We start from the raw sequence: 21,326 nt of genomic DNA, 5'->3' as shown, positions 1-21,326 counted from the left end.
GGGGCCCCAGGAGTGACAGAGTCAGGTAGCCTCGTGGGCTGGGATTTGGACAGAACTAGTGCTCCTGGAGAGATGGGACACTGGGGTCAGACAGATCCAAAACAGGTGATGCCATGACATAGCGTACTGAGAGGGGGTAGGGTTTTGCAGCTCCAGGAGGACTTCCTGGAAGAGGAAATACCACAGACACTTCTTATAAAACCAGTAGTCACTCTCCAGCAAAGCCCAGGGAGATGGGGATGGGAGAGGATCCAGGCATCCAGGGACCAGCATAAGCAAAGATTTGGGGGTCGGGGGTAACATGAGCCGGGTGGGGTGCTGTAGCTAGCATGGAGTTTTGAGACAGGGGATGGAGAGAAGGCTGGAAGAGTGGGCAGAAGGCAGCTGATGTTAGGGAGAGGGAGTCTCGTGACAGAAGCACTGGGGAGCCACCAAAGTTGAGGGGCTGACGCAGTGGGATTCATTCATGCTTCACATAGATCCCGTGGGTCAGTAAGGAGGGCGAGTGAGGGGACCCAGTGGGGTCCAGGGGAGAGATGACAAGGGAACCCAGCCCAGAGGTCTTGGCGGCAGCAGAAGGACCCCAGAGACAATTTGGAGGCAAAGTTCTCGAGGCTTGAAGCTCAGCTCCCTTCAGCTCAAGGCCTGAGCAGGGAGAGTTGGTGGCTTGGGCAGGTCCCAGAATGGAGGTGGGCTTCAGCCTTCAGAGGAGTGACAATGAGGCAGTTGAGGTTGGGAGCCCAGGGGAGCTCATTACACCCAGAGCCCAAGGGAGGGAGAGGCCATTAAACAAGTTCACTAATTTAAGATCATGTAGAAGCTTCTCTAATGATCGCTGCAGGCTGCCCCGGAGGCCTTGCTTCCAGAAGTCAGGGTTCTGATTGTCAGCTCCAGGTAACAGCAATTCCATTCACATATTATAGTCTCGAGCCTAAGCGTCTGCTTTCATGTTCCAGAGACAGAAGATAAATGGCCCTTATCGTTTTGATGTATCTGGTGGCACCACCAAAGCTGTGCATAGAGGGCCCTGAGCTGCTTTTGTACGTTGTTTAGTAGGCACTTCAAGACCTTTCTCCAGGAAGAAGACACATCTGAGCTGAGAAATGGCTCCTAGTTTAACATAGTCCAAATCCACAGGACCCACGTAGGGGCGCTCACCCCTCCAATTAGAACTGCGGGACAAGCCTGAGCCCAGGACGGCGGGAGCGAAGGCATTGGTGCCCCAGTGGGCAGGAAGTCAGCAGAGGGGCAGCCAGCCTCTCACCAGACGACCGGGCGGGGTGTTGCAGGAGCCGGAGAGGAAAGGGTGGCAAGTGAGGGCAGGCTGAGGGCCAGGCAGCCTGCCCGGCTGTCACCGAGGACCCTCGGGGTTACTCCAGGCAGGGTGATGATTGCTAGCCAACAGGGAGGACGCCGTGGTCCAGAAGGAGAAGACACAGCCCCTCCACCCGCCCCCGTGGGGAGGCTGGGAGGGCCAGAGGCCTGCTCTGTGATGGGTGAGGGGATGGGGGATCTTAAAGCCGCCTGGAGCTGGGCAGGGCCTCTCTGGGCAGGAGCCTGGTGTATCTGGAGATCTCTGTGAAGGTCAGGATGGAGCTGCAGTGCTAATTCCAAGTGCCAGACCACTCAATCAGGACACAATCCAGCCTCTTCATTAGAGACCTAGTTCCTAGTCCATCTTTCAAACTAATGAGAAATCTTGTTTGGACGCATTGGTTTTTTTTTTTTTTCCTTCATTTTTTATTACTTTCCCCCAAAGCCTTTCCTGAATACAAATCTATATGGGGAAAGGATGTGGCTTAGTGTGCTGTCAGCTCTGCAGGTCCCCTCTGGGGAGGCCGAGCTCGCCCAGGAACCGGTGCTGACCTGAGGGTCTGCTCAGGAGGCAGAGCTGACACTCGCACTTCTTTCTTACTCCCCATCTGCCAAGCACCAAGTTTCCTGGGTGAATAAAAACCCCACAAGCAAACAGTTCCAAGTGCTGCCTTCTGACAGCAAGAAACTTGCAAAGACAACAGCAAGACTGTTCCAGAGTGGAGGGCCGGAACCGGGGGGAGACCTGGGCAGGGAGGGGAGGAAAGGACGGGGAGGGGGCAGCAGGAGGGGCGGGAGGGGAGGGTTGGGGAGGGCAGGCACTGGCTGCTGGGGTGGGTGAGGCCTGCAGGCAGGAAGAACTTTCCAGACCAGGTCCAGGATGGCCAGACTATACAGGGAGACAGAGGTCAAAGCAAGTTGCTGCCAGGGTGTGGGGACCGTAGGGACCAATCGTTTTGCATGAGGAGGACATCCCTGCTTCCCGGCCCAGTGGCCTCATTGGGACCCAGGAAAATAGCCCATGCTGGTGCTCAGGAGCCCCTACCAAGGGCCAGGCTGGACCCCTGTGCAAGTGGGTATCAGGTCCTGACTCCTTTTTCTGGGAGAGACCAGGGGTGGTGAAGCAACCAGTCTCATAACTCATGACAGTGCAAGATGCGTGGCCTCGCACATGGTGGAAGTCAGGGTTCGAACCCTATCTGCACTCAGCAGCTGAGGAACCCAGGTAGGCGAGGCCTCACTGCAGCCTTCTCATTTGCAGAAGGGGAGAACTAGTTCCTGCCTCCCCAGGAGGCGTGCTGGGGGCTGGGCGTGAGGGAGGGCTCCCCCTCCACACCCCAGGCCTGCCGCCACCTCCTGGGCTCCCCCAGGGCACCCCTGCCCCACACAGCGCAGCCTGGGCGCTGCATCGGAGCCTGCGTCATGGGTGTCCCCCAGGGCCGGAACCGCCTTGGCACGTGGTCCCGCGTGGAAGGAGGGGCGGCAGCCTGGGGACCGAGTCAGTCAGGGGAGCTGTGAGTGAGCTCCAGGTGTAGACGCTCCCCCAGTCTCCAGGATGCGGCTGAGAGTCTCTGGAAACACTCTGCTCCCGGCGACATGGCCACGTGCCAAGGTCCCCATAGGTCCAGCTCCCCTAAACAGAAAGCGGGGCTCTGACACGAGCCTGCTTGGTGTCTGAATCTCTACCCTGCCGGGTGACCCGGGCCCCCAGGGTGGCCGCTGATGCCTGCCTGGTCCCCCATGGGCAGAGCAGAGGGCCCAGGCCACACCAAGCTTTCCTGTCAGAAAGCTGTCACTCTTCGGGCCCCCATCCCCTCCTGGTCTCAGGCAGCCCCAGAGCTGTGACCCTCCCCTGCTCAGGCGGGGGACGCAGGCCAGGTCTGACCCGCCTCGGGATGAGGTGCTCCAGGAGGAGGGCCGTCGCACAGCCAAGTGTGAGTCTGGAGAAGTGGCCTCCCTAGGGCCCCGGGCCCCTCCCACGCCCGGTGTGGTAGATGCCCCAGGATCCTCTCCCTGCCAGAGCCAGCTTCAGCCCAGACAGATGTCACAGCCAAGATACCTTTCCTGAAATCGGCTCACTTTCAACCCATTGCTCTCCTGAACGGCTCTGTATAAAGCTTCTCCTCCTCCACGTTTTGTTCGTGCCCTTCAGAGGTTTGCAACGGGACTCATTTCTTGGCCCCGGGACAGGCCATCCGTCTTCTTAATCTGACCTCAGAAATCAGCCACCTGGGCATCCCCAGCGGCCCCCACTGCCCCCTCTAACCCCTGAGTCCTCTGGGCGCCTCTCAGGGCAGCACCCTCCCAGACCTCCAGCCCCTCCAGGAGAGGGACTGCTGCCCCCACGTGCCCGGCCCCGTCCTCCTCCCTCCCGCCCCACCAGGTGAGGGCTCACAGCTGCTCCCGCAGGAGTCCGCCCGCAGCCCGGCGGCTGCCTCTCCTGTCAGCAGGGCCTCCTCCCGGAACCAGGACGTCTTAAGCTTGTTGGAATCAATTGCCCGTGGCGGTCCACCTAGCCCCCCTGCCAGGCACTGACAGCTTCCGTGGTGGGGAGGAACAAGGACTTCTCAGGACTCTGAACCAATCCCTAAGGGACATGGCCTTCAGGGTGGAGAATGAAGCGGGATCTGGAGGACGGGCAGTAAGAAGCATCCCAGAGCCAGTGACCTTGTATTTAGAAAAAGCCACAAGGCTGTAGGCCCTGGGGAGCCCTGTGAGGGGCAGCAGGACCAACAGAGTCCAGTGCCAGGCCCGGCACACAGTGGGCACTCAAGAAGGCCTGCTGAGGGGCAGAGGAGGTACGGCAACTCTGGTGAAGGGAAATGGTGTGTGTGTGTGTATGTGTGTGTGTGTGTAGGGTGTGTGGATGGTGTGTATGTATGGGTTGTGTGTGTGTATGTGTGTCAGTGATTTCTTGGTGGGGACAAGTCCCAGCCTTCTCTATCTTTGACTTGAACCCCCATTCAAAGACCCACTGGCCGGAATATACCCTTTAAGTTTATATAGTGAGCAGTTCAAAGAAAACTGATTGAGCATCTGCTCTGTTCTGAGCAGGCAAATGATGAAAATGCAGCAGTAGGGCTTCCCTGGTGGCGCAGTGGTTGAGAGTCCGCCTGCCGATGCAGGGAACACGGGTTCGTGCCCCGGTCCGGGAAGATCCCACATGCCGCAGAGTGGCTGGGCCCGTGAGCCATGGCCGCTGAGCCTGCGCATCCGGAGCCTGTGCTCTGCAGCGGGAGAGGCCACAACAGTGAGAGGCCCGCGTACCGCAAAAAACAAAAAACAAAAAAAAAAGAAAATGCAGCAGTAATGATGAAGACGCAGTCCTTGCTTCATGAGGTGTGTGTGCATTCTGGAAGGCTTCCTGGAGGAGGGGTGTTAACCCTGCAACAGACCAGAGAGACTTGGGATTATTAGACTAGTGGTTCTCAAACTGGGGTCTGAGCCCAGCAGCACCTGGGAATTTTAGAAATGCAGATTCTCAGGCCGAATCGGACACAGATGGTAAAAAGCCCTCCAGGTGATTCAGGTGAGAACCACTGGGCTGGGCTGTGGGAAGACCAGCACCGAGGGAACCAGATCCTGGGAACTCTCTCCTTTGGCCAAGAGTTTGGGGCCTGAAAGCGTTTTCCGGGCTCCTATCCAGGTGCTGAATCATTCTGTAGGTCAACAAAGTGTGCACCTGGGGTACGGGCAAAGCAGAAAACATTTCTCAAAGAATTTGATATTTAGTATTTCTACAGAGGGCATCAAAATCATCATCCGGAAGTACCAGAATCTTGGACATTTTCTCTCTTTTATCCCCCAAATTAGACAGTATTAGGATTGCTCTACAAAGTCAGTGTAACTTCAGGCTTTCCCACACATGGACTATCTCTTCGCCCCCTGCTCTTGCCCCCGGGGCCCTCCTTCCTTCAGGAATCACCTTCCTTTAGAAGTGGGTCTCGTGAAGGACCACTGTGCCCCTCTTGGCTTTCTCTGAAGATGTCTTCATCCTGTTCTTGAGAAATGTGTTTACGTGTTACAGATTCTAGGCGGACAATTAATTGACCCGTGTTTTAGTCTTTGATGATATTGGTTTCCAGGCTCCTAGCCTCTCTCACTGCTGTTAAGGAGTTTGCCTTCCATTGAACTGCCATTCACAGGTCGGTCATTTTCTCTTCTCTTGGCTTCTTGTAAGATCTCCTTGCTATTCTGCATCACTGTGACGGGTCCAAGTGTGGTTTTTTTTTTAATCCCTTGCTTAGGATTTATTGTGTGCCCTGAACTGAAATTCATGTCTTTTATCAGTTCTGGAAAATCCTCAGCCATCACCCCTTTGAGTAATGACTCCCTCTCCTGTTCTTTGTTCTCTCCCTCTGGCCCCCCAAGTAGCTGTGCATTTATTTCTCGCCCCAACCTTTTCGTCTTAACCTCCATCTCATATTTTTGGTCTTCCCCTCTGTCCTGCGTTACGCGTTCTGGTAATTGCTTCTGCTCCATCTTCTAGTTCACTGATTCCCTCCTGAACTGGGTCTACTTGCTATTCCTCCCATCTGTGGAGTTTTGTGTTTCAGTTATTACGTTTTTCATTTCTAGAAGTTCTATTTGGCTCTTCTTCATATCTCTCTGGTCACTTTTTTAGCCTTGTCTGTGTTCTCAATTCCTCTTTCTTGAAACATTGTTAACTTATTTTTTTTTAACATCTTTACTGGAGTATAATTGCTTTACAGTGTTGAGTTAGTTTCTGCTGTATAACAAAGTGAATCAGCTATATACTTCTTTTTATTCTAGTTCTGATCATTCAAAACTAGATGAAATCTTTTCATCTAGTTTTGCATGCATGGTTTCTGCTGACTCTGACTCATCATGGATTGTTTTCTCATGTGTTTTGCAATTTGACACTGTGGCCTGATGATATTCTGTAGGCACCCAGGAGGACTCAGAAGACGTGGGTGTGCTGCGGCCATGTGCACCGGGTCTATCCACCCAACACCACTGTAGGTTAATTTCATGGCTTGGGGTTTTCTGGACCACTGATCTCACAAATTAGAACCCCAAATGCTAGCGAAGTTCAGGCTAAATTGACACGTTCTCAGGAAGGAATCTTTTTATCCTCATTCATTGCAGAGCCCTGGACAAATGAATGTCCTTGTTATCTTTCTTTGGCAGAAGGTTGGTTTTTATAGCCCACCCTTATGCTGAGGGTACCACCTTCGAGTGTCCCAGCTTGAGACAAGGATCTCACTTCCCACTCCCAAGCTCTCTTGAGCTCTAGGTAAGATAGTGTCTGCATTGCAGTTAAAATCCAAAGTTCTAGGCTCCTGCTAGCAAACGCCTCAGGGCATCCAAAGGTCAGCATTTGCTTCTTCTTCTGGTGTCAGCTCCCGCATCATTACTGGCGCTCAGGAATTTCCCTTACTTTCTTGCAAACTTAGCTATGCATTGAATAAAGAAGTTTGTGGTAACTGAACCTGCATTTTTAGGTGTTATTATAGCAAGAGTGTCCCCCCAATGCCCAGGGGATCTGACTATAGCAGAACAGATACTGTTCACCAAACCATTTCTTCTTCCCTTGGGGCTCACACCTAGACCACATCCCCAGCCCCCCCTGCAGCTAAGCATGGTGACACGTCCAGTGGGACCATTTCCAGGTCAGGCCCATGAAAACCTCCCACATGATCCACAGCGGCAGATGGCAGAGCCACAAGATGGATGTGCCTGCATCCCTAATCACTCCTCGAAGGAGAACTGCCTACCATTTCAGATGTCAGATGAACAGGAAAAAAGCCCCTACCAAACGTAAGGTAGATAGCTAGTGAGAAGCAGCCGCATAGCACAGGGAGATCAGCTCGGTGCTTTGTGACGGCCTGGAGGGGTGGGATAGGGAGGGTGGGAGGGAGACGCAAGAGGGAGGGGATATGGGAACATATGTGTATGTATAACTGATTCATTTTGTTATAAAGCAGAAACTAACACACCATTGTTAAGCAATTATACTCCAATAAAGATGTAAAATAAATAAATAAAAATAAAAACTAAAAAAGAAAAAAAAAGGCCCCCAGGACTTAGGGGTTTATCTGTGACAGCAGCTAGCATTCCTTAACTAGTCCACTGCTCCACCATTTGCCAGAATTAAAGTCTCATTTAGAATCGTCCCACAGTTTAGTATTACCCACATAATCCTTTCACGCCTTAGGGGCTTCAAGGGTATTTATCTGGCCTGGCTCTCAGGAGGCAGGACAATGGGTCACAGAGCCTGAGGGGCTCACTGGAGTTGCAAATGGGATGATGGTTTGAGAAAGGTCCCCCTTCCCTTCCCTTCCCTGCCTTGTCACCGCTCTGTGCCATGCCCTACGTTGACCACTAAGTCCCAGGCATGGCCCTGCTCTGGAGGAGCTCCTGTGTATGGGGGACACAGATGCAGATACAGGCAAACCTGGGACAAGAAGATGATGGTCGTAGTGGACTGAGGGGCTGTGATGACTCAGGCAGTGGCCCATTCAGACTGAGATTCCAGGGCCTGGCTGGGCAGCACCTGTCACAGGGACCCCGTGGTCCAGGCCACTGGAGACAGAGAATCAGATGGGCCTTTCCCTGATCCAAGCAGGCAAGATTCCAGAGGACAGTACAGCCCGCCTGGCAGGGAGGGGCCTGGGCATGCTCTGGAGGTGGACACATGGCCCAGAGCCAGCAGGACTTCGAGGCCACCCTGGGCAGGAAAACCTCATTTCCACAGCCCTTAATGACACCTTGCTTGGTCAGCTGGCGACATTGTCGGGATAGCACCTACAGTGAGACATCAGGCCAGGGGATGGGGCTACTGGACCCCATCTGGACCCCAGTAGCCTATGGACCCCAAGGGCTCCTGGACGGCTCACAGCCTGGAGGGACAAGGAAGGGCCCCCCCGCTGGGAACCAACACACACACACCCCTCCTCTGACCCTCCCAGCTGCTGGTAACAGCTGTGTCCATAGCCCCCCAGCCAATAAGAACACAAGTCGACTTTATGTGTCAACCTGGCTGGGCCATGGTTCCCAGACGCTTGGTCAAACACTATGTAGGTGTTGCTCTGAAGGTACTTTGTGAGTGTGATGACATTTACAATCAGCTGACTTTGAGTAAAGGAGTTGGCCCTCCACGATGTGGGTGGCCTCATCCAATCCATTAAAGGCCTTAAGAGCAAAAACTGAGGCTTTCCAGAGAAAAAAGGATTCTGCCTCAGGACTAGAACACAGACGTCCTGCCTGAGTTTTCACCTGCCCTTGGGATTTGGGATTTGCCACCTCCCACAGTCATGCAAGCTGATTTATTAAAATCAGTCTCTCAATTCCCTTCTCTTTCTCTCTCTCCCCTGCCTCTCAGCCTTCTCAACCAAACCACAGTCTCGAGAGCTTTCCTGTGCTCCAGACACGGAGGGGCAGCCCTTGTCTTTCAGTTCCTGGTGGGTCTCGCAGGAGATTCAGACTCATGTACGATGCCAACCCTGACATATCCCAGAGGATGGGATCCCAGCCAGAGTTTCGGGGAAGATGGCCCAGTCTGGGAGAAGCCTTGAGGGACAGGCTGAGAATTCTGCACTTTGCTCTGGAACATCGTGCCGGCCTCCCCACATCCATCCTGGGCCTGACTCCCACCCACCCAAAATAAAATGTCTGAGCTCACCCCACACCTGGGGGAATTGCCAGAATGGGAGGGGGTGACAGGAGGGATGGCCTGGCCTGGCCTCGCTCCCAGAAGAGTTTAGCAGACAGAGAAGCCCCACATACCCGCACCGGGGCTGCAAACTTGCCTCAGGAGATCGATGGTCACTGGAGTGCACGTGCTCAGCGTTCACTCCACGGCCACAGGGAGGCCAGGCTCCTGGGAAACAAAGTGCCACTTAAAAACCCATCATCTCCTACTCCCCTTCCATCCCGAGCTCCACAGGTCATAAATTCCAGAGGGAAGAGGAGGCCGGCACTGGGGGCTGCGGTCATGACCCAGCTGCATCTGTTGCTGCAGGTGAAGGCCCTGTGGGAATGGGGTGCAAAGGGTCACCATCAGCCCAGGGCATCCCTGTCAACCCCCCACATATCCTTCAGCCTGGGCCAGCCCTTCGACCTGGATGGGGACTATTTTGGTCACTGCCCTGCATCCCAGAGAAAAATGCTCCCCCTCTGCTTCTCTGGTTACCCCGACTTGGAGTAGAGCCTCTGGGTTTTTCGGGTTAAAGAGCAGTGGGAAAGCTGTGAACACAGGTGAACCCAGTAACTCGCTGTTAAGAATACTCAGGAGGGGCTTCCCTGGTGGCGCAGTGGTTAAGAATCCGCCTGCCAATGAAGGGGACGCGGGTTCGAGCCCTGGTCCGGGAGGATCCCACATGCCGCGGAGCAACTAAGCCCGTGCGCCACAACTACTGAGCCTGTGCTCCAGAACCTGCAAGCCACAACTACTGAGACTGTGAGCCACAACTACCGAGCCTGTGAGCCACAACTACCAGAGCCCGTGCACCTAGAGCCCGTGCTCCACAGCAAGAGAAGCCACTGCAATGAGAAGCCCGCGCATCGCAACGAGGAGTAGCCCCCCTGCTCGCCACAACTAGAGAAAGCCCACGTGCAGCAACAAAGACCCAACACAGCCAAAAGTAAATAAATAAATTAATTAATTAAAAAAAAAAAAAGAATACTCAGAAGCCCACAGACAACTGGGAAGTGTAGTTCATTTTGACTTACATCTTAAACCCTGTGGAGCCAGCCGGAAATAACACAGACCTCGGTGCTGGCTGGTCAGAGCTGGAATCCCGGTGCTGCCCCCGACTGGGGGAGGGCCCTGGGCTGGTCACTTCATCTTTCTGAGCCTCCATCTCCTTGTCCACAGATGTGGGAATAATAACATCCTCTTCACCAGGCTGCCATGAGAGTGAAAGGCCGCATGGAAGCGCTCAGCTGGCTTCCGGCGCTCTGTGCCCAGACCCCCAGCTCCACCTCTGTCCCTGCTTGCAGAAGCATGTGGGGACATGGGACATGTAACAACTAACACGATTCCAGGGTGAGAGGCAGATGGGGGGTCAGAGAAGGCCGGGAGGGATTTCAGGTGGGGAAAGAGCGTGGGCAAAGCCCAAGACAAAATGTGGGCTTTGTAGGCATTTGAGGGGCATTTCCTGTGCCCCTTGATACTTTCAAAAGTAGGGGCTTGGAGGCTTCCTCTCAGGCCAGGGCTCCAGATGGACTGAGCGGCCTCCCTCCTTGTGAAGGGAGGGATGGGGATGAAGGCCCCGTGGAGCCCTGGGGCTGTGAGGCATCATCACCTCTACAGCAAGTCACATCCCCTGTGGGATCTAACCACGTGGGAGTGAGGCCCCAGAAAAACCCCCAGCCGAATGTGGGAGCTGCAGAGGAGAGGAGGCCAGCCTCTAAGGAAGGATGCGTCTCCCTGTCCTGAGCTACCTACTGTGTGCCATCCCTGGTGGAGGAAGCAGGGCCACAGAGGTGAAGTTCATGCACTGAAGGGTCTCACAGTGCATTCCACAGCTTCTTGTGGCTACAACACGGAGCCTGTGCGGAGCTGCCCTTGAGAAACATAGCCACAGTGACCTGATCTCACCTGATGCAGCAGTTTCCATCTCCACTTCAGAGACTAGGAAACTGAGGCCCAGAAGGGCGTGACACCTCTAGGCTGACACAGCTCAAACCTTCTGAGTACTGGGACCCGGGGAATTCCCAGCTCTGTGGCTTCCTTGCTGCATGACGTTGGTGGAGGCACTCCCACGTGCCTTGGTTTCCCCATCTATAAACTGGGAATCATCACTGCTTCCTGTGCACTGGTCCTAAGAATGAAATGAGATAACACATGTGAAAGAGCCTCATCAGATGCCTAACATAATAAACCTTGATTAGAATTAGTATCCAGACCACAATGCTATTATTCTAATTTTCTCCCATTAAGTACTCTGTATTTGCTAAATGAGGGATTTTTTTAACATTTTATTATGAAAATTTCAAACACACAGAAAAGTTGAAAGACTTTTTAGTGAACACCCAGATACGATAACAGTAGAATTGTACCGTTTACATTTCATAATACTTGCCTTATCAATATCCATCCATCAATCCATCTTTTTTTTTTTTTTTTTTTTTTTTTTTTTTTTTTTTTTTTTGCATTACGTGGGCTTCTCACTGCTGTGGCCTCTCCCGTTGCGGAGCACAGGCTCTGGACGCGCAGGCCCAGCAGCCATGGCTCACGGGCCCAGCCGCTCCGCGGCATGTGGGATCCTCCCAGACCGGGGCACGAACCCGTGTCCCCTGCATCGGCAGGCGGACTCTCAACCACTGCGCCACCAGGGAAGCCCCATCTTATTTTTTGATGCATTTCAAAGTACATTGATGATATCAGTCCAATTCCCCTTAAATGCTTCATAGTTAACTGTTTGAGAGGTGAAATTTACATACAATGAAATGCACAAACCTTAAAAGTCATTTGCATATAAACGTGTAACACAAACTTGTATCAGAATAATGATTATCATCCCAGAAAGGTTCTTCGTGCCTCTTTTCAGGCAGTCCTGCCCCTACTCCAAGGAGGCAACCACTGTTCTGATGTGGTTTCCACTACAGGTTAATCTTCCTGTTGTAAAATTTCATATAATACAGGACATGATTTCATAACACAGTACTGTATGTACCTGTACCAGTTATCTGTGGCTAGGTAACAAATTAGTCCAAAATTTAGCAGCTTAAAACAACAACACCTAAGATTTCACAGTTTCTGTGGGATGGGAACCTGGAGACGGCTTAACTTGACCCTCTGGCTTGGGGTCCCCTAAGGCTGCAATCCACACACTGGCTGGGGCTGCAGTCTCATCTCCAGGCTCGGCTGAGGGAGGTCAGCTTCCAAGCTCACTGGAGTGGGGGTCGGCAGGATCAGTGCCTTGGAGGTTGTTGGACTCAGGGCCTCGTCCCCCCGGATATTGGCCTCAGAGTGGCATCTTTCAGTCCCTCGTCACGTGGGCCTCGCACAGGGCAGCCCACAGCATAGCAGCCAGTTTCCATCAGAGCACGGAGGTAAAGGGTCAAGAGGGGGCAAGAGCGATGGAAGCCAGGCTTTTTGCCGACTGCTCTCAGAGTGACAGCCTGGACTTCCCTGGTGGCGCAGTGGTTAAGAATCCGCCTGCCAATGCAGGGGACGCGGGCTCAAGCCCTGGTCCAAGAAGATCCCACATGCCGCGGAGCAACTAAGCCCTTGCACCATAACTACTGAGCCTGCACTTTAGAGCCCGCGAGCCACAACTACTGAGCCCACATGCCACAACTACTGAAGCCCATGTGCCTAGAGCCCGTGCTCCGCAACAAGAGAAGCCACCGCAAAGAGAAACCTGGGCATCGCAATGAAGAGTGGCCTCCACTCACTGCAACTAGAGAAAGCTGCGTGCAGCAAGGTAGACCCAAAACAGTCAACAATTAATTAATTAATTAATTAAAAGAAGTGACATCCATCGCTTTTGCCATATTCTATCCATTAGAAGGAGGTCACTAGGTCCAGCCCACACTCAAGGGGTGGGGACTGTACAAGGGCATGAGTACCAGGAGGCAGGGTCACTGAGAGCCATCTGAGAAGCTGCCACCACAGCACCCTTGGGCAAGACACCCAGGGCCTGCCCATCACCAGCTGGGGACAGCCCTCCTGGCTGCTCTTTCTCCAAATGCCCCTCTGGCTCCCGGAGAGGGCCACAGTAACAGTGCCTGTGTCCCTTGGCGGCCTCCTGGGTAGGAAGATGCTCCTCTCCATGGCTGCAGGTGGCCTGGTTCTTGTCCCAAAGCTGACTGGGGCCTTGAGCTCCTGACCTTTGCCTCTCCGTCCTCCTGGAAGGAGCGTCTGGTGTGGAACACCCCTTTGGGGAGCATGTAGCATGGGGTGCCCTGGGGTGGGGATGAGAACTCCCCCAGCTCTGCATTTAGCTGACAAGTTCTGGTGGCTCTCCTTTCCTTGGGGACGGTGCTGGCCATTTTCAGCACCAGCATGGCAGGTTGTCCCCTGATTTGCCCAAGAAGCATGACTCTGGGCTATGGTCACTCAGTGGCAGGACAGGGATGCTGCCCTTCCCATCACCTGAGACACAGGAGGCGAGAGTGCACTCGAAGTGCACCGTGTGAGGGGCTTCCGTGGTGGCGCAGTGGTTGAGAGTCCGCCTGCCGATGCAGGGGACATGGGTTTGTGCCCCGGTCTGGGAAGATCCCACGTGCCGCGGAGCGGCTGGACCCGTGAGCCATGGCCGCTAAGCCTGTGCGTCCCGGGAGAGGCCACAACAGTGAGAGGCCCGCGTACCGCAAAAAAAAAAAAAAAAAAAAAAAAAGCACTGTGTGAGGAGGAAAGAGCACAGAATCAGGTCCAGGCTGTGGCTCAGCCCTCAACCCACGTGGAGACCACAGCATCCTCCCGCCAGACTGTGAACACACAGGGCCTGGGGTGGCCGCTTGGCCGGTGATGTGCTTTCTATTGTGGCAAATATGGGGGGGGGAAATGGGCAGGAAATCAGCAGAGAACCAGAGATGGAGGGAAATAGGACAAGACAGAGAGACAGGGACAGACAGAGAGAGACAGGCAGAGACGATACACAGAGAGGGGCAGAGAGGGAGGGAGAGCAGCAGAGAAGACAGAGGGACCAGGACGTGAGGCTGGAAGGCCCACGCTAACGGGCTGAAATGGGGTGAACGGGGGTGTCGGCGGCAGCACGGGGGAGACCTCCCTCCCAGAGCCCTGCATCGCCCGGGGGAGACTCAGAAGCCTCATCCTCAGGAGCTTCCATCTGGGTCGTAGCTGAGGAGACCCCAGGAGCTGCCAGCCTGGCCGTGGCGGGGCACAGGGACCCCGGGCAGCTCTTTGGGAGAAGATCAGACCCAACCCCTGGGAGAGGGCACAGCCGGGAGGGCGCTGCAAACCCACACACACCGGACAGGTGGATGGGTCAGTGCAACGTGTGTGGAGGGAGGCTTCCCTGCCCAGGAGCTCAGGGAGGCCCGAAATGCCACTTCTGTGTCCTAGGGGGTTGTCCCCACCCAGGGATTTGCCTCAGCGGTGTCCAGGCCTTAGAGACCCCTCCGCCTCCCCCTCCCCCACCCCCCACCCCCGAGCTCGTGAGCCGCGTGTGGCCCTGGGATGCTTCGGCCAGGCAGCTGATCCACACGGCCACCCCTCCTGGGGTCAGACCCCGGTCCGCTGGAGCAGCGGGGCAATGCCCCCTCCCCACCCCACCCCCTCCTTGCTGGGAGCTCTCTCCTCCTCCCTCCCCAGACTCTCCAATTTCTCCTTTGTGTTTTGGAAATAAAAGTCAGGAAGTCTTGAGCAGCACTCATCTAAGCCGCTCGCCTCCCCTGAGGCCAGGAGGCCGGAGTGTGCTAAAAAGTGAGGAAAGGAAACGAAGACAGGAAAGGAGAGGCAAAAATCTATGGATAATATATCCAAATATTAGCCAAGCCTCACACAAAAGCGAGGAGTGGAGGGGGCGGTAAAACGGTACAGCTGCTGTGGAAAACAGCACAGCAGTTCCTCAAAAAATTTAACACAAGATTACTCTACGACACAGCAATTCCACTCCTAGATTTGCACCCAGGAGAAAGGAGAGATATTTGTGCAACCATGTTCACAGTAGCACTATTCACAACAGCCAGAGGTGGAAACAACCCAGATGTCCAACAGCAAATAAACAAAATGTGCTGCATCTGTACAATGGAATATTATTCAGCCTTTAAAAGGAAGGAAATCCTGACACACAGATGAGCCTTGAAGACATTATGCTCAGTGAAATAAGCCAGTCACAAGAAGACCAATACTGCATGATTCCACTTATATGAGCTACCTGGAGTGGTCAACTTTGTAGAAGGAAGAATGATGGGTGCCGGGGGCTGGGGGGAGGGGGAGGGGGAGTTGGGCACAGAGTTTCAGTTTGGGATGATGAAGAAATTCTGGAGATGGATATATTGTATGGGACATACTTGCACTAAAAAATTATTCATGGTTTATTTGATATTCAAATTTAACCGTGCGTTCTGGATTTTATCTGGCAGCCTGACTCTCTGAGGGGTGGCCAATGCATTTGCATGGCTGTCTACCTCTTGTCCTTCAGGCCCTGGCTCAGAGGACTCCTCCCCAGAGAGGCCTCCCCTGACCACCCCTCCCCTCAGTCACTCTCTGTCACATCACCTGGCCATAGCCTTCTTGGCCCTCGCAGGCTCTAAAATAACCCCACTCCTGTGTCTGTTTGCTGTCTATTTTCTGTCTCCCCCTCTGAGATGCAGACCCATCCATGCTGTATCCCCAGCACCTAGCACATAATAGATGCTCAACAAACATCTTTTTTTTTTATTTTTTGCGGTACGCGGGCCTCTCACTGTTGTGGCCTCTCCCGTTGCGGAGCACAGGCTCCGGACGCGCAGGCTCAGCGGCCATGGCTCACGGGCCCAGCCGCTCCGCGGCACATGGGATCCTCCCGGACCGGGGCACGAACCCGTGTTCCCTGCATCGGCAGGCGGACTCTCAACCACTGTGCCACCAGGGAAGCCCAACAAACATCTATTGAAAGATGAAAGTGAGAAGCCATCAGGGAGGGGAGTGAGAAGATGTGGGTGACGTTGGGGCACTATGCACTTGCTGATTTTTCATACCCCACCCCTCCCGCTGGTGACTTGTCCCCTCTCCTGTGAGGCTCAGGGCTGCCCAGGGGACAGAGCTGCCCGGGCCCAGCCTGCAGGTGGGGCCTGGAGGTCTGCACTGGCCCAGCCCAGCCTGGGCTGGCGGCCCCTCCCCACAGGACCAGCCTCCTATCCACAGACTCCTAGGGCAGCCCCGTTACCATGGCAATGGCAATCCGAGGTCATAGCACTGGAAACCAGAGGATGCTTCCCTCCTGGAACACCACCTCCAAGTCAGAATCTAATTCTCACTACAATCATAATAGTGGTTTTGCATAATCGTCCATATATTAGTACCTAACATGCCAGTGTTTATTTGGTTAAAATTCATGAATTCAGGTCTAAATAAAAAGTGCTGATGGCCGAAGTTTTTCATTCTCTTAAAATGTTCTGGGTTTTTTGTGGGTTTTTTTAAGTCAGCCTCTCTCCTTGACAGCATCTTGCTTTTAATCTCATTATAAACGGGTAAGGGACAGGAGAACACAGCACGGCTCGGCTCCCCAGGGTCCCCCACCTGCACCCCGGCCTCAGCGGCAGAGCTGGACGCTAGCTCCCCGGCCATGGAAGGGGCGGTGCGGGTCACCGTCACCCCTGGCAATGTCTCCCTGTGTGACCTGGCACATGCCATGCCGCCTCTCTGGGCCTTAGTTTCCTCAGGTAGAGAAATGAGGGAAGGGCTTAGTTAGTCTTGAAAATCGCTTCTGCTTCCAAAACATAGACATGTAGCTGACATGTGCTGAGGCTCAACCAGGCACCAGGCTCTAGGCTGGGAGAAGGGACCATGGTTGCAGTCCTCTGACTGATGCAGTGTGATGGGGGCTCAGGAAACAGACAAGGACATCGGGGAAAAGCGCTGGTGTGGAGGAGAAGTGGAAGCTGGGGGGCAAAGACATGGGGCAGCCAGGAAGCCTTCCTGGAGGAAGTGACATTTGAGCTGAGACCTGAAGTGATAAGTAAGAGTTAGCCAAAGGATGGGGAGAAAGGGAACAGGGGAGTCTAGAGGGTGGGCCTCGTCCTATAGGACACTGGGGAAGAGGCGTGGAGTCGGCAGCACACGGGTGGTCTGCAGAGTGAGAGAGACTGACGAGGCCTGGAAAGGGTGACGAGGAGGGGCCTGGCCCCAAGGCTCCTGTGAGAACCAGGAGGCAGGGACAGCCTGGGGGCTGGGAGGGAGGAGAGAGTTCCAGAAGGAGGGATGGTCCTAGTGACAGCTGCCTCCACAGGGTGAGCTGCGGGGCTGAGGGACGTGGCCCTGGGGGTCGGCAGGGAGGGTTGGGAGGGGACGAAGGTGTTTGGCTGAGGAGGAGATTGGGCCCGGGAGCAGGAGGGAAGCTAGGGTGAGGTGGGCCCGATTCAGGCCAGGGTCCCTGGTAAGGGAGGAGTCGAGGCTGGGACCCAGCCTTCCAGGGAGGGATAGATGTTGGGGGACAGCGATCTAGAGATTTTGGACACGTGGAGTCCAGCAGGTCTACCTCAAGGGGCTGGGAGAGGAGGGGCTGGAGCAGCGGGTCTCCCCAGGGAGCCAGGGCTTGCTGCACCCTTCGGCCATGAGATCCTAGGCTGGGCAGCTAGACCAGGTCTCACAGGTGATGAATGAGGCTCAGTCTGGGGCCTGGACCTGCACTTGGCCTGCTCTGTGGACAGCCTGCCTTGCCTCAGTTTCCATAGCTGAAAATGAGGTAACACCCCTCTCTGGACGGAGGCAGGCCCATGGCCGGCACACGTGCACACGGCGCGTGCACAGCAGCCCTCACCAGGTGTCACCTCTCTCCCTGCCCCCACTGTTCTGTCTACCGTGAGGCCGATGCCCAGGTAGAAAGGCCTTAGAAGGGCTCCCCTCTAGACACCCGGAGCAGGGAAAACATGGCACTCCGGGCACGGCTGGCAGCTGGGAGCGTCCATGTGGGTACCATGCAGAGGGGCCTAGACAGCTGCGGTGATTTCTCTGTTATCTCCCAGAGCTGCAGGGGTCACCAGAAGGGGATCGCAGAGCAGAAACGGGGAAAGCAGGGGCGAGAGGATAGAATCATGCAGGGCCAGGGGTACAGGCCTGTCTGTGGGGTGACCTCAGCTCACCTTGTTCTCCAGAGTTGGTGGGGCCTCAGAGAGGGAGGTGCAGTGTTGGAGGTCACAAGTGACATCCCTGTGTCCCTCCCTTGGCCATGCCGAGACCCCGGTCAGCCCCTGAGGAAAGACAGCACACGCTGGGGGGATGGGAGGTCCAGAAAAGGCTGGTGGGGACCAGGCAGGCCCTCTAGCCACTAACTTGGCTATTCTGTTCCCACAGCTTGTTGACGTCCAGGTGACCAGTCTCTGGACCTCTCTGGGTCCCTGGCCTCATCTGAAGGGTGGCGATGAGAACGCCCTTCCCAGGGACGAAGCTGCAGGGAGCTTAGCCTGAGGCGAGGTTTGGCTGCATGCCCAGCCTTCATCCCCTCCTTCCAACAAGCGCACAGTGATGCTCCTTGACAGTTCCTCCCTATCCTGCTCTCAGGCCATGATGCAGGTAGGTCACCCGCATCCCTGGATCCCAGGGTTCAGACCTGGGCAATCAGAGCATGGCACGTACCCCAGTCAACCCATGAGATTCCGTGAACTTTGCCAGACTGTCAGGGAGAGGAGCTCTCCTTCATCTGGGGGACAGGCAGGCCCAAAGCCTGGGCTGCTGGTGGCCACTAGGAGAGGAGGGAAGCAAACGCAGAAGGAAGCAGAGCCAAGAGGCGGAGAGAGACTTCATCCTAGCGACATAGTTGGAGCTCTTGATCCAACTGCACCTGAAGGCAACGCTACCTCTGCACTTTTTAGCTACTTGAGCCACTAAGTTATTTCATTCTTGTTTCTCACTTTCCACCCTCCCTTCCTTTCCTCTCTTCTGGCTCTTTCTTTTTTTATTCTCAATTTCATTTGAGTTGGGTTTTTGTCCTTTGCAGCCAAAACAGTCCTGAAAATACCCACAGTATGATTTCAGGAAACAGTGCCAGGTGAGTAGACTATTACTCTCTGTGACCCTGTCACCCGGGTCCAGCATCTTAGCTACAGAACCAGAGTGCGAGAGCCAGGCCCTGCTTCCTCCCCAGCCCAGCAGTCCCCCACCCATACCCCGGCCATGAGAGGACACTTTCATGGGTGTCTCTAAGTCCCAGACACCCCAGGCCCCACAGCCTGGGCATGATGACCACATCACCACTCCACCCCCTGGGAAGCCCCCCAACTCTACACCCACCCTACTGGGGAAAGAACAGCACAGACACATGGAGAAATTCTGAAATAAGCTTCTGGGTTTTATTCAAAACAGCACTGGTGGCGGCTGCCGCTTGGTTTCTCTATCCCGGGCCATCTGGGCCAGCACGTACCAGCGCCATTAGCAACTAGGAGGGAAGTTTATTCACACCATAGAAACTGTACAGCGACTGGGAGTGCGGTAGTCACAGCAGCAGGGCTGGGTTGAGGGCTTCCAGGAGGAGGTGGCCTCTGTCTCCTCCCTAAACCCCAGCACGGCCCGGGCTCTGCCAGGAACACTGATTATTGCGCGGAGACAAAGAGTATGTGTATCTGGGCTAAACAGCGGCTTCTAAGAACCCAAGCCCTTACACAGCGCAGCAAAGGGGGCCAGAGGTGGCCCTGGAAACAGAAAGCTCCAGTGGGAAGATCTGGGGGGAAGACAGGCAGACAGGCTGATACTGTGCACACTTCGTCCACTTTTAGGGGGCTGCCTGGTGCAGGAGGAGGCCCAGCAGGGGACAGGAAAAGGGCTTGGCTGGGTAGACTATGCCCCATCTGGTCTTGGGTCCCTTTGTACAGGTGTTGAGGGGCCCACCAGCCACCACTCTGCAGAAGCCTGCAAACAGACAGCTTGGGGTGTCCAGCACCAGGGTCCTCACTCTCCGCAGGGCCAGGTCATGTGGGTTAGGGTAGGTTTGTGCTTTTGTGATGGACAGGCCACAGGATCAGGGAGGGCTGAGGGGCTATTCACCCAACCCTTAGCCATTTGGGCTTTTCCTGGCCAGCCAATCACAGCTTCCCTGGTCCCCCATCGCCTGTAGCTCCCAGGAAAAAGGCCAAGTGCCTGGAGTCAGCATTTGGGACCCTCCAGGAGCCAGCCCCATCTCCCACAACTCCCTCAGGCAAAGCTTCTATCTTCCGTGTTCAGCTATTCCCACCTCCAGACACACCCTGCTCTGTCCAGCCCTCGCACCATCGCTCAGGCGATGCCTGGATCACTCTTCCCATGTGTCTGCTGGTTCTGGGGTCACTCAGTTCAGGGTAAAAGGATGGCTCTGTGTCAGACTCGCCCGGGATGTGTTCCCTGCCCAGCCACTTATAACCCGGTGACACCAAGAAACTCACTTCCTTGGTCTGTGCATGGAGCAGCAGTGCACACGGCTCAGGGACACCGTGCAGAGTAAACAGGATGACACCTGAGCCCAGAAGACGGAAGCTGCTGACCGGTGTCAGATGCCATCTCCTTGAACGCCAACCCACCCTCCACACGGTCCTCTCAGGTCCCGCTGGCCACCTTCCGGCCCCCAGCACACACGTCCCTCCAGGAACACGCTGCCGTGCACAGCCACTGTGTGCGTGGCCTCCCCTCCACCTCGATGGCTGGGGCCAGCATGGCGCTGGGAGGGAGGGCGAGGCAGAGCCGGGAAGGCTACCCGTGCCCTCTTCTTCCCCAGACGAGCGAGCGCCCCCGTGATGGAGCCATGGGCGTGGCAAAGGCAGCCAGCGCAAGGCTCTCGGGGGCAGGCAGGCGGCTTGGGACTTGGACCCAGCCTCCCTCACCAGCCAACAGGCCACTGGGGGCAGGAGGGGATGCGACCCCAGGCCCAGCCAACCTCCCACCCTGGAGGCTCCCGTCCTGGGAGGGAGCACAGCGTCTGGGCATCGCCTTGTGTGTCCTCATAGCGACCCCTTGAAGAGGACTGCCACCACACTTCTGGGCGAGGAGAGGGAGGCTCCAGAAGCTCAGGGGCAAATCCAGGTCTCAACTACCCCCTGCCAAAAGAGGCCCACGGCCAGGCTGTGCCTTCTGAATCCACCTGCTTTGAAACACAGGGTCACTGTTTCACATTCCAGGTACTCAGGTGCTGGCCCCCCAGTGGTGCCCTAGGCCCCAGGGGATCCTGGGGTGGCCCCTTCACCTCCCTGGGCCTTGGTTTCCTCAGGTGTAAAGTGGGCCTGGCAACCCTTCCCCCCACCAGCTCTGGGGGAAAGGCTTTGCAGGCCACATTGCCCTCTCCCTGTGCATGATGCCCAGGCCCCAGGGGGCCCTACGCTGCCCAGAAGACACCCAGAGCCAGTCAAGCAGACTCTCCCCACAACTTGCAGCCCAGCCCAAAGCCAGACTCTTTAAGGTCAGGGTTTGG

The sequence above is a fragment of the Hyperoodon ampullatus genome, assembly GCF_949752795.1.
Source record: "Hyperoodon ampullatus genome assembly, chromosome: 11".
NCBI lineage: Eukaryota > Metazoa > Chordata > Mammalia > Artiodactyla > Ziphiidae > Hyperoodon > Hyperoodon ampullatus.
This window is presented reverse-complemented; position numbering follows the sequence as displayed.